Genomic DNA, 18,610 nt, shown 5'->3' on the forward strand with positions numbered 1-18,610 from the left:
TAGTGATAACTATTTATCCATCAACTTCATCTAGAAAACACTAATAACAAGAATTGAAAACTTTAGTTGTATTACAAAAGGAACACGTTTATCTTGCAACAGTTCCTATTGAATTGTCTCTGCACAATAAAATTACTTCACCATAACTTTTCAGTTGAATATATTTTCTTGTCCCCAGTTCTATAAACTCTGGACTCAGTGTAGACTCAATTCTTTTTGGTTCATCATTGCTTTTAATCTTGTATTTTTTTCTACACTAGCCAGCTACCTTCAATGTATGGCTCGCACCTCAGAATGGCACCTAGCCGTCCCAACTGTACCCCCTTCTGAATTCCTATGCCTTCGTTTGACAGACTATCCCAGATCCGTTCTCTTCCCAATATTACATTTAAAACTCAAAGAACCAAGGACATTTTTTTTTGCGGTACGCGGGCCTCTCACTGCTGTGGCCTCTCCCGTTGCGGAGCACAGGTTCCGGACACACAGCCCCAGCAGCCATGGCTCACGGACCCAGCTGCTCTGCAGCATGTGGGATCCTCCCGGACCAGGGCATGAACCCGTGACCCCTGCATCGGCAGGCGGACTCTCAACCACTGCGCCACCAGGGAAGCCCAAGGACATCTTTTAAAAAGTTAATTATAAAATACTCCTGCATTTTTCATGGATTTTTAAACAGATGGGGCTATATTAGATGTTTTTTTTTTTCCCTTTGGCAAGTTGTTTTGATCAAATTATGTAAGAAAAGTTTTCTAAGGCCCTAAGTTCATACTGATCAATTTCCTTTCTGATTCCAATTTCATAAGTTCTTATTTTTATTTATTTTCCAGTTCTTTTCCCTTATTTTTAAAATTTTCACCTTTTTTCTGTTCTGTATTTCATATACAAAAAAACTATATGTATTGAAAGATAATTAGCATCATAATAATTTCACATCAATTGGACCTTGCTTGAAAACAACTGAAAAATATACAAGTGTGTATATATATACATATATATGTATATATGTATATATATAGTGACAATGCAAGTAAACAAGAACATAGAACATTAAGAAAGAAATAGCAAAATAAGCAATTAAAAAAATCTTACTTCATTTTATCTAAGTCTATGTAATCTTCATGACTTTGTGTGAACATCTGTTAGTATCTGCTGGTATATATCCAAAGAGAATCCAACAAATCACAAACTCAGCTTCCCCCAAATGTTTTTGATTAGTCCCTGCAATATATTCTGAATAGTCTTAAAATTCATTCCAAGAACAATAACATAATCACTGATTTGTCTTTGACAGACAGATGTATGAAATTTTTTGTCAGTTCCTGGATATTCCTCAGAAGTCTACTCACTTCTCAAATACTTACTTGTAAAATTATCCTGTGCAAGTCACTTAATCTTAGTTTCAATATCCTAATCTACACAATAAAGGTAATGATAATACCTCATACAAATTTTATGAACACTAAATTTTCAGTGAATATAAAAACTTTAATGAATATAAAGATCCTAGCACAGTTTCTAGATATAGTAATCACTCATTTATCATTGTTACTAGCAATAATAATATTATTATTACGAGGTAAACCTTGAGAAATTTACATGGATTAAAAAAGGTTTAAATACATAAATACTTTTTCTCAAACATACATTTTATATGGGTTCAACCCTTCCTGCTACATAGTCAACAGTAACATATTACAGGTATGTTTTTCTAGATACACCTTAGGTATCAATCCCATATCACAAAACTAATAATAACCAAATTTACCGTGATAATTTTCTATAGACTATTACTATTTCAAATGAATTAATTCCAGAGAGAATAATGCTTCAATTAAAATTAAAGCAATTCAGCACATATATTTGTATTTTAAAGTATAATTATCAAAATATTTATATAAATTAAAACTAGTTAGTTACAAAATTCATTTATATAAAATAAAGTGTTACATATCATATAATTGACCAATCTGTCTTTTGAAAGACAGTCTATAAATTACATATGCACATGCCTATAATAACTGCAAAACAAAATAAATCATTAATATATAAATATATTTATATATGTACATATTTTTTCGTGCGAATGATTAAAAATAATATTCAAATTAACTAGAATGTATATAATCTGTATATAGTCTTACCCTATTAATGAAGTACAGTATTTATTTATTTGTTTATTTATACATATATGGAAATGAAATTTATATGGAAATTTGTACACCTACTTCAATCGGTGTCAAATTTGCTAATAAAAAAATGAGTACACAGTACAAAAATATTGTCATTAACTTATGACTTAAATTCTTTTGTTTCATTTACTGTAAATTGCTCTGAGGTATAATTTTTATGTCCTCACAAATGGTAATTTTTACTGTGAGATTAATTTATAAGCAATTTAAACTCCAACTGATAAGTTGAATAATGTATTGATAAATACATTACTAAAGAAACAAATCTATTTTCCAGAACCAATTGTGAATGATAAATTGGTGTACACACATATGAATATCTATTTGTCTATAATGTATAAATAATATACTACCCATAATCAAAAAATCTTTTTTTTTGATTCCTGTCAGTCTCTTGCCATATATAGACCTAAGCAATAGTACATTCATGTACAAATATTCACAGCACTTGCCACAGATATACATATTCTTTAAGTGCGTATTAAATTTTAATCACAAAACTGTGGTCTTCTATTTGAATGGATTATTTATTTATCTGAAGAAGGGGATCAAATTTCTCAATTGATGTAGCTACACACATTTGTATAATTTGTCACTCAGCTGTTAAGGCAGTTTCTCCAGAGCTGCATTAATCACTGCACCTGTGAACTGAAACCTATTCTGAGTGTTTCATTATGGTATATTTGTAAACTTTATTAGGAAAGATAAATCAACTTAAGATAAATGTGCATGATTTAATAGAGGATCTCAAAGATTTACCAAAACAATTTCCCTGTCAGTCTAGAGTTTCACAAGTATATGTTATATCCAAGTAGGTTTAGTAGATGAATAAAATTAACTAATCACATTTCCAAAGCTTGTATAACCTTAGATCAGGCATGTAACTCTTAAATAGCAAAGCCTAGAAAGGCAATAAGCAAAAGGCTGAACAATCATAGAAAATAGCCCCCAGGTACTAGCAAAGTGGATCAACACTTGACTCAGAAACTAGGAAACAAGAACAAAGAATGATAAGCAAGAATAAAGACTGATAAGCCACTCCTAGCTAAGGGCTTCACCAATACCAATGGAAAGAAATGAATCAGTTATAGTAAACCATAGTACTCTTTTTTTTTTTTTTTTTTTTTGGTGGTACATGGACCTCTCACTGTTGTGGCCTCTTGCGTTGCGGAGCACAGGCTCCGGACACGCAGGCTCAGCGGCCATGGCTCACGGCCCTAGCCGCTCCGCGGCATGTGGGATCTTCCCGGACCAGGGCACGAACCCGTGACCCTTGCATTGGCAGGCAGACTCTCAACCACTGCGCCACCAGGGAAGCCCCATAGTACTCTTATATATGTATTATTATCATACAAAAGTTCAAGTAGACAGAGGTTCAGGTGCCATCTCAGCCATTAACCAGCTCTGCCCTATATGACAAATTATTTACAGGCCTCAATTTCCTTGTAGGTAAAATGGAAAGATATCTACCCATAGGATTATTTTGAAGGATGGAAAAAAGCAGAGGTCACTTAATGCTTATATATCTATGTTCTTGTTTAGTGACCACAATAGCTCAATCTTACAGGACTGTTATACGATTTAAATGAGGTGAGCTCATCCTTTCTCACAAAAACACGGAAATCACAACTACTGAACTACCAGTGACAAAAAATCGCTGTAAACTACCAAAAAAATACCCTACATCCAAAGACAAAGAAACCACTATGTGACATTAGGAGGGGCACAATCGCAATAAAATCAAATCCCATACCCACCAAGTGGGTGACCCACAAACTGGAAAATAATTATATCACAGAAGTTCTCCCACAAGAGTGAAAATTCTGTGCCCCACATCAGGCTCCCTAGCCTGGGGGTCTGGCATCAGGAGGAGGAGCCCCCAGAGCATCTGGCTTTGAAGGCCATCAAGGCTTGATTACAGGAATTCCACAGGACTGAGGGAAACAGAAACTCCACTCTTAGAGGGTGCATTCAAGGTTTTGTGCACACCAGGACCCAGGGGAAAAAGCAGTGACCTCACAAGATCCTGGGCCAGACCTACCTGCTGGTATTGGAGGGTCTCCTGTGGAGGCAAAGGGCGGCTGTGGCTCACTGAGGGGACAAAGACACTAGTAGCAGTAGTTCTGGGGAGTACTTATTGGTATGAGCTCCCTTGGAGCCCGCCATTTTCTCATCAAGACCTGGCCCCACCCAATAACCTATAGGCTCCAAGGTTGGGATGCCTCAGGCCAGCCAACCAACAGGAAGGGAACACTGACCCACCCATCAGCAGACAGGATGCCTAAAGTCATCCTGAGCCCACAGCTGCCCAATAAATGCACCCCTTGACATGGCTCTACTCACCAGAGGGACAAGACCCAGCTCTACCCACCAGTGGGCAGGCACCAGTCCCTCCCACCAGGAAGCCAGCACAAGCCCCTTAGAACATTCTCATCCACCAGGGGACAGACGGCAGAAGCAGGAAGAACTACAATCCTGCAGCATGAAGAATGGAAACTGCAATCACAGAAAGTTAAATCAAATGTGACAGCAGAGGAATATGTTGCAAAGGAACAAGATAAAAACCCCAAAAGAACAACTGAGTGAAGTGGAGACAGGCAACCTACCTGAAAAAAAAATTCAGAAAATGACAGTAAAGATGATCCAAGATCTCAGAAATAGAATGGAGGCAAGGATCAAGAAGATACAAGAAATGTGTAACAAAGAGCTAGAAGATTAAAGAACAAACTATGAGATGAGCAATACAATAGCTGAAATGAAAAGTACTCTAGAAGGAATCAATAGCAGAATAAATGAGGCAGAAGAATGGATAAGTGACCTGAAAGACAGAATGGTGGAATTACTGCTGCAGAACAGAATAAAGAAAAAGGAATGAAAAGAAATGAGGACAGTCTAAGAGACCTCTGTGGCAACATTAAATACATCAACATTCACATTATAGGGTTCCCAGAGGAGAAGAGCAAGAGAAAGGACTGGAGAAAATATTTGAAGAGATAATAGCTGAAAAATTCCCTAACATGGGAATGGAAACAGTCATCCAAGTCCAGGAAGCACAGAGAGTCTCAGGCAGGATAAACCCAAGGAGCAACACACAGAGACACATAGTAATCACACTGACAAAAATTGAATACCAAGAGAAAATATTAAAATCAACAAGGGAAAAGCAACAAATAATATACAAGGGATTTCCCATAAGGTTATCAGCTGATTTTTCAGCAGAAACTCTAGAGGTCAGAAAGGAGTGGCATGATATATTTAAAGTGATGAAAAGGAAGAAACTACAGCTAAGAATACTGTACCCAGCAATGCTCTGTTTCAGATTAAACAAAGAAATCAAAAGCTTTACAGACAAGCAAAAGATAAGAGAATTCAGCAAAACCAGACCAGCTTTGCAACAAATGCTAAAGGAACTTCTTTAGGCAGAAAAGAAAAGACCACATCTAGAAACAAGAAAATTACAAATGGAAAAGATCACTGGTAAAAGAAAACAAACAGTAAAGGTAGGAAATCATCCACACACAAATATGATATCAAAACCTGCAGTCATGAGAAGAGGAGAATAAAAATTCAGGATATTGGAAATACATTTGAAATTAAAAGACTGGCAACTTAAAACAATCTTGTTTATATACAGGCCACTATATCAAAACCTTATGGTAACTGCAAACCAAAAACCTACAATAGATACAAAGACAAAAAAAGAATAAGGAATCAAAATACACACTAAAGTTAGTCATCAAATCACAAGAGAAGAGAACAAAAGAGGAAGGAAAGAAAAAAAACCTAGAAAAACAAATTCAAACAATTAACAAAATGGCAATAAAAACATACATATCAATATTTACCTTAAGAAAGGTATTCCACACAAATGGAAATTTTAAAAAAAGCTGAAGTACCAATACTAATATTAGACAAAATAGACTTTAAAATAAAGATTGTTACAAGAGAAAAAAAAGGACACTACATAATGATCAAGGGATCAATCCAAGAAGTTAAAACAATTGTAAATATATATGCACCACCTCAACAGATAAGGCAAATACTAACAGCCATAAAAGGAGAAATCGACAGTAACATAATAATAGTGGGGGACTTTAACACCACAGTTTCATCAATGATGAAATGATCATCCAGACACAAAATCAATAAGAAAACACAAATCATCAATAAGGCCTTAAATGACACATTAGACCAGATTGACTTAATTGATATTTATAGAGCATTCCATCTGAAAGCAGCAGAATACCCATTCAAGTGCACATAGAACATTCTTCAGGAAGGATCACATGCTGGGCCACAAAGTGAGCCTTGGTAAATTTAAGAAAATTGAAATCATATCAAGCATCTTTTCCAAGCACAACACTGTGAGATTAGAAACCAACTACAAGGAAAAAACTGTAAAAAACAAAAATATGTGGAGGCTAAACAATACTCTACTAAACAACAAATAGATCACTGAAGAAATAAAAAAGGAAATCAAAAAATACCTAGAGACAAACAAAATTGAAAGCACAATGACCCAAAAGTGACAGGACGCAGCAAAAGTAGTTCTAAGAGGGAAGCTTATAACAATACAATCTTACCTCAGGAAACAAGAAAAATCTCAAATAAACAACCTAAACTTACATGTAAAGCAACTAGAGAAAGAAGAACAAATAAAATCCAAAGTTAGTAGAAGGAAAGAAATCATAAAAGCAGAGCAGAAATAAATGGAGACAAAGAAAACAATAGAAAAGATCAATGAAACTAAGAGCTGGTTCTTTGAAAAGATAAACAAAATTGATAAACCTTTAGCCAGACTCACCAAGAAAAAAAGGGAGGACTCAAATCAATAAAATTAGAAATGAAAAAGGAGAAGTTACAACTGACACCACAGAAATACAACCAACTATATGCCAATAAAAAGGACAACCTAGAAGAAATGGACAAATTCTTAGAAAGTTACAATCTCCCAAAACTGAACCAGGAAGAAGTAGAAAATATGAGCAGACCAATCACAAGTACCAAAATTGAAACAGAGATTTAAAAATTTCCAACAAAAAAAGTCCAGGACCAGATGGCTTCACAGGCAAATTCTATCAAACATTTAGAGAAGAGTTAACACCTATCCTTCTGAAACTCTTCCAAAAAATTGCAGAGGAAAGAACACTCCCAAACACATTCTATGAGGCCACCATCACCCCAACACCAAAACCAGGTTAAGATACCACAAAAAAGAGAAAATTTTGGCCAACATCACCAATGAACATAGATGCAAACATCCTCAACAAAATACTAGCAATCCAAATCCAACAATACATTAAAAGGATCAAGTGGGATTTATCTCAGGGATGCAAGGATTTTTCAATATCCACAAATCAATCAGTGTGATATAACACAACAATAAATTGAAGAATAAAAACCATATTGTCATCTCAATAGATGCAGAAAAGGCTTTTAACAAAATTCAACACCCATTTATGATGAAAACTCTCCAGGATAGGACACAGAGGGAATATACTTCAACATAATAAGGATCATATACAGCAAACCTCAGCCAACATCATACTCAATGATGAAAAGCTGAAAGCATTTCCTCTAAGATCAAGAAAAAGACAAGGATGTCCACTCTAACCACTTTTATTCAACATAGTTTTGGAAGTCCTAGCCACACAATCAGAGAAGAAAAAGAAGTAAAACTGCCACTGTTTGCAGATGACATCGTACTATGCATAGAAAACTCTAAAGATGCTACCAGAAAACTACTAGATCTCATCAATGAATTCAGTAAAGTTGCAGGATACAAAATAAATAGACAGAAATCTGTTGCATTGCTATACACTAACAATGAAAGATCAAAAAGAGAAAGTAACAAAACAATCCCATTTACCATTCTTATATACAATGGAATAATACTCAGCTCAGCCATTAAAAAGAATGAAATAATGCCATTTGCAGCAACATGTATGGACCTAGAGGTTATCATACTAAGTAAGTCAGACAGAGAAGGACAAATATCATATGATATTGCTTATATGCAGAATCTAAAATGAAATGAGCTTATTTACAAAACAGAAACAGACTCACAGACTTAGAAAACAAACTTATGGTTACCAAAGGGGAAAGGTGAGGAGGAGGGATAAATTGGGAGTTTTAAAATAGACAACCAAGGACTTCCCTGGAGGTCCAGTGGTTAAGAATCTGCCTTCCAATGCAGGGGACATGGGTTCAATCCCTGGTTGGGGAACTAAGATCCCACAGGCCGCAGGGCCACTAAGCCCACGTGCCACAACTACTGAGCCCACACAGTCTGGAGCCTGCATGCCACAACTAGAGATAAGCCTGTGTGCCACAACTAGAGAAGCCCACATGCTGCAAAGATCCTATGTGCTGCAACTAAAACCCAACGCAGCCAAATAATAAAATAAAAAAACTTTTTAAAAAATAGATAACCAACAAGGACCTACTCTGCTCAATATTCTGTAATAACCTAAATGGGAAAAGAATTTGAAAAAGAATAGATATATGTATATGTATAAATGAATCACTTTGCTTTACACCTGAAACTGACACAACATTGTAAATCAACTATGGTCCAATATAAAATAAAAATTAATTAAAAAATAAATTAAAATGAAAAAGAATAAAATGAGACAATGTTTTTAAATGCTTACCACATGGCCTTGCACATGTAAGTACTCAAAATAAGTAGTTGTGATTAGGCATTTCCAATAGCAGCAGTGAGAACAGCAGTGGTAGTAGTGTTCCATATGTTGAGTTTAAGATTTTTCAGCTAATAAATGTGCTGTCATTTTAGGTCAAATCCACTCCTTAATTTGAGTCCCAGTTTGAGTGTGCTATTTTTATACTAAGAGTAAAAATAGAACAGACACTTTGAGCTCCTGTCTTTGTGTCCTCAGTTCTGGCAAATAGTAGCAAACAAAAATAATCATGTAATAAGTGATTTACACTTTCCTGACATTCTCTTTTTTATATGTGGCCCAATCTTACTCCAGACTATATATATGTAATTTTATTTAATGAATGATGTAAATTATTTTGAAAATGTAAAGATAAACCCAATGGTGTCTAATATTTATTTATAACCATTCTAAACCTGGCTTCTGTTAGTTTTCATCTTAATAATAACCAGTGTTGCATGGTACTTTATGAAATCAAAGTGTTCTGAACGCATTTCAGCATTGCAACATTTCCACATAAGAAATGCAAATAGTTGTTTTCAAATGAAGAAACCAAGGAATATGGAGGGGTTTGTCCAAACCACACAGTGGCATGGGGGCTCAGAATTTTAATGAGGTCTGTTTCAGAACTGGAACTGTAGGGCTAGGGGAGCATAAATTACAGAATACAAGGTGAAGGAAGGGGGACCAGATAAGGGGCTGTTGGAACTGTTCTGGGTAGTGATGAGGGAGGTTTGAACTAGGGCAGTGTAGCAGGAAAGGAAAGGAGGAAATGGTTAATAACAAATGGAGGTTGGGGAGAAGAATGAGGATTCCTAGGATTTTTCATTAGTGTTAGGGTGGATGCAGCTACACTAACTGAAATAGAGACCAAAATATAATGATGATGATGATGGTGATGACGATGACATAGTCAATATTTCATAAGCACTTTTTTTGCAAGGCATCAATTCAGACACTCTACACTTCTTTATCTCTCACAACCCCATGGGGTAGGTACAATTTACTAGCCCTATTTTATAGATAAGAAAACTGAGGTATGTAGAGGTAATTAACGTGAGAAGGTGATAGAGGGCAGAACAGTTCTTACTTTTAACCTATAGCAAAAGGACCAGAGAGGCTCGACCTAAAAAAAGGGATTTTTAGGAGTTCATTAAAGAATGAGTGGATTAGGAAAAGAAGGGACATGGGATATCTGCTCCTCTCTCCTTCCTCACAATAATTAAACTGTATTTTATCTATGAATCACAGTTGCTTTCTCTGTTTATATTCTTGGGGAAATATCTATAAAAATTTGGGATCTCATTTATAAGAATGTCATTTCAACATATAAATCACTATGAAGACGAATCCAGATACAATTTGATTTTTAAAAATTGAGAATATTTCTCAAAAGACATCATAATACTAGATAAATGCTTTCTTAAAGCATACAAATAAACTATCATTCTTAAATAACTCTTAATATTATTAACCAAAAAGATCAAGGTAATATTTTGAGCCCATCTTATAAGAAATATAAATATTCAGCAAGAAGTACAGAGCATATGAACACTGAAGGATAACTATTTAAAATGATCAAGATGTTATCAACTGTTGATCGTAAACAAAATACATTTTAAATGAAATCAACTATTTAAGGAAATAATTAAACATTATAACAACTATGTAGCCTGGAAAGGTACTGAGATCAGAAATCCTTGTCAGACTTGATGGCATTAGCAATTCCCCTGATGGCTTTCAGGTAAAATTATTTGAAGCACATTCAATATATCACGAAACTATAAAAATATCTTCTCTTGCTGACTTTAAATTTCTTTCCCTTTATGGGCACTTACAAACAGATGGAGTCTCCTTACTAAAAATAAATTTTTCCTAAATAAAATAGGGAAAGAGTACAAAATGTTTACATTACAAAGAATTTTAACCAAGGTGGCATGTTAAGCCATTTATTTTACTGGATTATGAATTGCCCTAGTATCTTAACGTCTGTTCAAAATTCACTCTGAAAGTCACAAACCTATTTGTGCTCCACTTACTACCAAGCTCTTTGAGTTTATTTGGTCAATGTTTACTTCAATAACATTGTGAGAGAAGGTTAATTCATGGCATTTCTGTTTGAATTTCTATTCTCATGAGAGTAATTGAATGACAGATAACATCTGTGGACTATATTCCAACTGCCAAGCTAAGTGATTTCCATGCGTTATCTCCTATTTAGTTGAATCTTTGCAAAAGTCTATGAGGCAGAAACTATGAGGCAGGTACTATTCCCAGTTTACAATTTGAAAACAAAGTCTTCATGATGATAAATAATTTCTCAGTTCTTCTGGCCATTGAAATGCACCTTCAGGATTCAAATTCCTCCAAACTCTTCAGCCTGTTGGTTCAGCATTAATTCAAGCAAAGGAACACACATTCAGCAGACACTTTCCCAAACCTGTTTTAAATGTCAGTGCCTCTTGTTAGAAGGAAGCCCCCATTTAAACAAATAAGTGTTCTTAACAAAGACACACATTGCTGACTGTTCCTGCATGCTGTGAATACCAACTGGCATGAGTTCCTTAGATGCACAATCTGTTTTTTCTCTTGACTTTTCTCCAGATATATTACTCTGAATTCACAATATTTTGTTCTGCAGGTGCTCAAAAGTCATTCAAATTTAAGAGTGCAACATCCCCTTTAAACCCAGAAGGATGTGAAACATGTCCCCCTAACTTAAAAGGGAAAATATGTCCCTTTCTCTTTCTTTCACTCTTGCATTTTCTTTCATATGACTAAGATATCCTAAAGATTCACTTGGGTATATTCACAACTGCCTAGAGAAGTATCTAGAAGTGTCACAGAGGCGTGCATGGAACATGATTCCTTGCCCAATCCTGCCCATTCATTACACATTCTTACTTCCTAATTTACAGGATTATGCGGCCAGAGGATGAAACACAGACATGGCAGCATTCACAAAGGCTATGAAGGGCATGAGGCATTTCTTCTTTCTTGGGGTGAGGCTACTGAGAGCCTCCTACTTCCTGAACATATGATTCTCCTTTTCACTTGTGCGGCAGACAGAATTAGACTCACTACTTCATCCAATCTACCTTCAACTTTCTGAGGGTCACACAATGAATCAAGAAATGGGTCATGATTGAAGCCTAGATTAAAAATTCTTTGCCCAGCCAAATTCTGACTCGTGGTTGGCTCCACTTCCCTCAGTTATTTAAGAAGTAAATACTATTTCCCTCACCTAATAACTTGCAGTGCTTCCCAGTGTACCACACCATAAGTGATTTTTATGAAGATACTATTCACAGCATCAACTGAGCTGCTTGTCATCTTGATTATTTTTCTAATGTAATCTCATTGTCATTTAGGTTTAACATTTCAGAGACTTGAACTTCAATGCACTGTACTATTCAAAGTTGCCTGGGGGTGTGTGCTGAGCTGTGCTTTTCCCCAGTGATTCAAGGAAGAACATTATTCTTCCTTCTTTATTGCTCCAGTCTTCCACTCTACACTTCCACAAATCACTGTAATTTGCACCACACAGTACACTATCTGCACGAGGTGTCCTGTAGCAACTTCTGAAATGGCCTATAATATTATAAATCACTGTGCTATTTTGGCATAAAATGTTACTTAGGTAAGTAGCCTTTGTTGTGCATTTTTTTCTTTAGAGAACTATTAGTCACATTTTATCGTTCACAAAGAAAGCCTGGTATGAATCACATTTTTCTAGGTTTTTTTTTTTTTTTTTTGGTTGTTGTTTGGTGGCTACTATAGTTTAAAACTACACTTTAGTCCTTAATAGATACAGTGTCTTTGAATAAAAAACATGCATATGTGTTCATGCATTAATAAACTGGAAGTCAGTAAGAGAGAGTTGATGCCTGTTTTGAATATTTTTATTAATCATTACTTTGTTACATGGTATCTGCAACAAACATAGAACAGATTTATAGACAATGACAAATGGCTTAGTTGAAGCAAACCCCTGACTTTATTAGGTCAAATACAGGAGAGAAACAACTACCAAACAAAAGCTGGCCAAAACACAGCTTTGGATCACATCAATTCTGATGCTTTATCTACTTTCTGTGGTATATCAAATTGTCCTTCAAAATTGTACTTGATTCACTTTCTGGATGGGTTGGATCTAAAAATAATTCTAACTGATTTTCAGAGTTTGAGCTGCTGCTTCCTCTAACAACTGCATCAGTCAGGGTTTGATCAGAGAAGCAGAACCACTAGGAGATATATGAAATAAGGGATTTATTATAGAGATTTGAGCTTACATAGTGACATAATCCAAATCCACCTCACCAAATCATTGCTCAACTTTTATCTGATTTCCTTTTTCCTCTAAACATTTTCCTAAAAATATTAAGAGAAACTGCTAAATCACCATGCAGTATACATTCAAGAGAGCAGAACAACAGCATTGTTCAAACTGGTATCTGGATACCAACTCCAGGATAACGCTTCCAAGCTTTCAGTAAAAGTCAAAAAAATTCCATAAAAGACAAAATGTATAAAATCAAAAATTAAAAGGGATAGACAACACGATGACAAAATCTGAATGAACTCTATGAAATTTTAAAGCATGTGGAGTAAGATTAATGAGAATCTACCTGTTATGGGTTGAAATGTGTTCCCTCAAAATGATATGCTTAAATCTGTTAAAATATTCAGAGTACAATTTAACTGGTCTAAGCAAATTTTATTTTTTTGCTTCATGAAGTAGACAGTCTGCCCTCTCAAGAGTCCAGAGAACTACAAGGCAAGGAACAGGACTGTGAGCTTTTATAATAAAAGAAGGCAATCAGGGAATAAGGGAAGAGTATTTGGCTTAAATTGGTTGGCTGGGATTGCATATCTGACCTTATTTAGAACAAAGAAATCATTACAGATTCTTGGCAGTTGGGCATTGCCTGGCTGGACATACTGTGTTTCTGGTAAAGGGGAGTATTTACAGGAACACAAAAGTTATCTAAGTTCTGGTTTGCTGACATGGCATCCCACCAGGAGTGGCTCTATCTTGGGCCTAGAAATTTATTTCAACAAGTCCTAATCCCCAGTACCTCAGAATATGGCCTTATTTGTAAATGGAGTCTTTACAGAGATAATCAAGTTAAAATGAGGTCATTAGGGTGGCCCCTACTCCAATATGACTGTTGTCCTTATGAAGAGGGGTAATTTGAACACTCACAGAGGGGAAACAATGTGAAAACAAAGTGAGAAAATGCCAGGTAACTGGTGTGATGCATCTACAAGCCAAGGAATTCCAAGGGTTGCCAGTAAACACCAGAAGCTAGAAAAGGCAAGGAAGGATTCTCTTCTAGAGCTGTCAGAGAGAGGATAGCTCTGCTGACATCTTGCTTTCTGACTTTAGCCTCAAGAGCTGTGAGACAACAAATTTCTGTTGTCTTATGCCACCTAGTTTTGGGTACTTTGTTACAGCAGCCCCAGGAAACTAATACACTAACAATGCTTCCTCACATGGCATAATTCATAATATATGAATATCTGGCCCTATGCCAGAACTTTTTAACATATTCTTCATTCTAGGTCACCCTCTTCAGGTTGTTGTGGTAAACTGTACCAAAAGCCCCCATGGGTACCCACTCTCTGCCTTGCAAATTCCTTCAGATTTGCCTTGTATGTGTATGTTCTAACAATATTTGTTCATCCATTCTACCCACTCTTGCTCTTTTTTTCATTTCCAAACTGGTTCCCACCCTCACTTTGGCCCCTTTAACAAGTAGCTCAGTTCTGGACTCTGTCCTTTATTTCTCCTCTTGAGAACAGGCCACACAGTGTGGTTCACTGATTCACAGCATCATAGCACCTGTAACACCTCTTGCTGCTCCTCACCTTGCCCACAGCCAGATTTGAAACCTCTAGCATAAGGTGATAGAAAGACCAATAAAAATGTTTCTAGATAACTGAACTTAAACTTTAAAGCACCAAAATATTTTACAAGAAAATAACAGAAGCTGATGAATAGATTTTTGGCTTGTTGATTCAGGATTATCAGTAAGAACATCAATTATTATTCTAGAGTACTATAATAGTGCCTTTGGAAGCTGTTGTTGTTAAATCTGCCAGACTATTAAATTGACTCATTTTTTTAATTTCAGAGAATCCTTCCCAATTTTAACATGTTTAAAGTTATTTCTGTTAGTGTGGCAACTTCTCCACTTCTAATTTTTTCCTTCTAATCAGCACTGTCCAAGGATATCAGTTAAACTGGCTTATAGAATTGTATTTATGAACATGGATATGAGCTGCCAGAATCTTCCTTCAATGGATGACTTGTTGCCCCAGCAACAGGTTTAGTCTCAGCTACAGAGAAAGCTGCTACTCACAAGGGTACCCCCTTCCCAGGGAAGCTTGTATAACCGATAGATATATAGATATATGTATGTATGTATGTATGTGTGTGTGAGAGAGAGAGATGATATACAATATATCATCATTTCAGATGGTTGATTGGTTATTTGAGAAAAGTTTACCTAAATATCCTAAGATATCACCACAACTCTTGCTGTATTTAATTATATTTGATGAAACCTATCTTATCAAAGCATTACTATTTTGTGTTCTGAACATACCACACAGATTTTCTAAAATTTCTTAGCACTAACAAATTTTATTTTTAAAGTTTTTAATTATTAATGATTTTCATCGTAATTTATATAAATGTGTTGGTTCTAGATTAAATAATAATTTTACTGTTGACTTAACTGGCAATTTAATTAAAAGGACTTTCATCACAATTGGAGTTTTATATCAGGTGCTTCTGAGCAAATATAACTGATTTAGATAATTTTTCTATTATGTCTTTATAACTGGTAATTGGGGTTATGAAATTCATCTTTGAACTTGAGTGTACTTCTTTCTTGAGCAATTAAAATGAATTGTGTACTGAAAACTTGCAGCCTCTACTTAGCCATGCTGTGGCTTCACAGTGGAATAGAGAAAGAAACTTGGCACCCATCACTATCATCATATTGCAATGAAGGTATTTTGAAATAACCTGTGCCAATAATATTTTTATTAGATTGTCCACTGCTCAAAAAAAAGATCACTTGCTTTAAAAAAGTCTACATACAATGCGTGTAATTTGGTCTTAAAGTTTTTTGATCATAATAATGATGATAATGATGGTCAAAGTATTTTGAGAGAGCTACACGGCAAAGAGAAAATAAGTAGGGCTACATTTGCATCAGTCATTGTTAAGAATGTACTGGCAGTACATGAACTATTTAAAAACCTTAAAAAGCTTCTCAATATTTTACTCACTTATTTCATGTTAAATCATACTTATTGGACTGGCATCAAGTTTCAGATATGGTTTTGTGCCCCAGATTTAGAATGCTGTATCTATTTTTAAGTTTTAAAAGCAGATGCTCTAGGGAAAATATCATAAAAATTCTTCAAAGAAAAAAATATACTCCAGTGCAGTCTTGACTAAACATTGAAAAAGACTGTCAAGCTGAACAGTTGACTGATGATGACCCTAGTTGAGATGCCTGTTAGCTGTATTTTCAAAAGCATCAAAGTCATTCTGCAGTCTCCTGGTAAATTGTCAAATCTGTCTGGAATTGCTGTTAGGTTCCAGCCATATCTGTCTATTCAAGAAAAGCTAAAAAACCAAAAAATTACCAATAAACTTTGGCCTTTGAATTTGAGTTCTTGTCAAAGAGAAGTTGTGTATTTTTTCTTTCCTAAGAGCATTTATCCTTTTAGTGAATTGACTGAATTACACGCTCTACAATAAAAGCAAATTTCAGAATAAGTTCAAACATTAAAACAGGTACCCGAAACAACTAAGAAGTAAACCAATATACGATTTTAAGTTTAAAAAATCATAAGACTTACAGTTTTAGAATTACTACTTATGGATCAATTGACTTAAGAGGTACTGAAGAGCTTTTCAGCACTAGAATATCTTGAGAATAAAAATATACCGAAGAAGTAACTAACTTTGAATAGAAACTATGCAGAAGAGGTAAAATACCAACTCTGATAAATAATTTTATTTTCCTCAGTTCAATTCAGGGAGCATTATAGCATAAGAGTCCCAAAGTAAGGAGAATAGTCATCAGAAGTCTTAACTATTAAGTGACATAGAGAAACCCTGGAACTTACAGGATAGGCAGGCCACAAGGGAATGGGGGCCCAGACAAGAGTCTGCATAATAAGAATTCAAGCAAGTCAAAGAAAATTTTTAACCAGAACAATGCACCAGTAACAAAAATTGAACTCAAACTCCTGAAGGAACTTATTACAACCAAGTCTTCACTGGTTTCTGTGCACTTAATGCCAGCCCAACTAGGGCAGGCTTACACACTGACATGATTCCTGACCCTCTGTGTAAATGCAATACCAAAGAATATTTGGTTTGGTGATACCATCTATGGCTACTGCTGCAACAAATGAAAAGCTCCAAGAGATTGATAGTTCTAATTACCTCTAAGTATCTGTTACACCCATCAATTTATGTGGACACGGTTTCTTCTTCTGTGTCTTTTTTTTTTTTTTTTTTTTTTTTTTGCGGTACGCTGGTCTCCCACTGTTGTGGCCTCTCCCGTTGCAGAGCACAGGCTCCCGACACGCAGGCTCAGCGGCCATGGCTCACGGGCCCAACCGCTCCGCGGCATGTGGGATCTTCCCGGACCGGGGCATGAACCCCTGCCCCCTGCATCGGCAAGCGGACTCTCAACCACTGTGCCACCAGGGAAGCCCATATTCTTCTGTGTCTTTGACAGTGTTTGCAACATACAATTCTGATCTTGGAAGAGAGACAAGCCTTCCTCCAATTCCATACAACATTCTTCACATAGGAGGAAAGATTGGGAATAAATTTGTTAAGATAAAGTCGCTATTTTTCATTGGTGGTTAGGCATGTCCCCAAATAATCTGATAAAGGAAGTATTTCTTAAGCCAATTACTTTATGATTTTTCTCATAGGTAAATATAAACATAGAGAAACATAAATAAAATCTGAGTTTTCAGAATAATGTAATTTAATAGAAGATATACCATCAGTCTTTCCTACAAATAATCCTGGCTCCTGTTACTATTTGTGCCTTTAAAAGTTATAATGCTACAACTTTTGTACAGAGAAAATGGAAAACATCAAACTGTGAGTATTCAAGAAATCATTAACTACCTCCTCCTAAATGCATGAGTGTATGTTAACCCTGCAATTACAATAGTTCTTTAGGTGCTCTGGTGCTTTATGTCAAAAATTGAACTGCTGAAATAAGTACCCTTAAGGAAGAAGCAATAGTGAACTTACAACCTCTTCATTACTCCAAAACTGGGAACAGGTTAGGTCCTTGGGATTATTGGGGTAGGGCAAGGCTGTGAAATTGAGTTGTAGCATAAGTTAGAACAAATGACTTACCTAGTTGTTAATTGAAGTCAGGCAACTAGTAGATAAACACACACAAGTGACATCAGAAAAAAGCCAAAAGCAGATAAGACATGGGGAAAAAGCTAGTATTGAAGTCAAGAGAACAAAGTTCACTGCAATCCAAAAAACCCAAGTCAGGTGAAAAAAAGGTCACAGGAAAAATGTAGAATGTTGGCTTGTTTTCCAGGAGAATAGCCAGTCTGAAGTGTTGAGGCCAAACTATGACCTTTATGTTCAGAGGACTAAACCTAATTGAACAAATGCACTCTTTTGCTGAAGAATCCCTATGGGAAAAGAGAATTATTTCTAATCCTTTAAAA

This window comes from Pseudorca crassidens, chromosome 17 (genome assembly GCF_039906515.1).
Source record: "Pseudorca crassidens isolate mPseCra1 chromosome 17, mPseCra1.hap1, whole genome shotgun sequence".
In the NCBI taxonomy this organism is placed as follows: Eukaryota; Metazoa; Chordata; class Mammalia; order Artiodactyla; family Delphinidae; genus Pseudorca; species Pseudorca crassidens.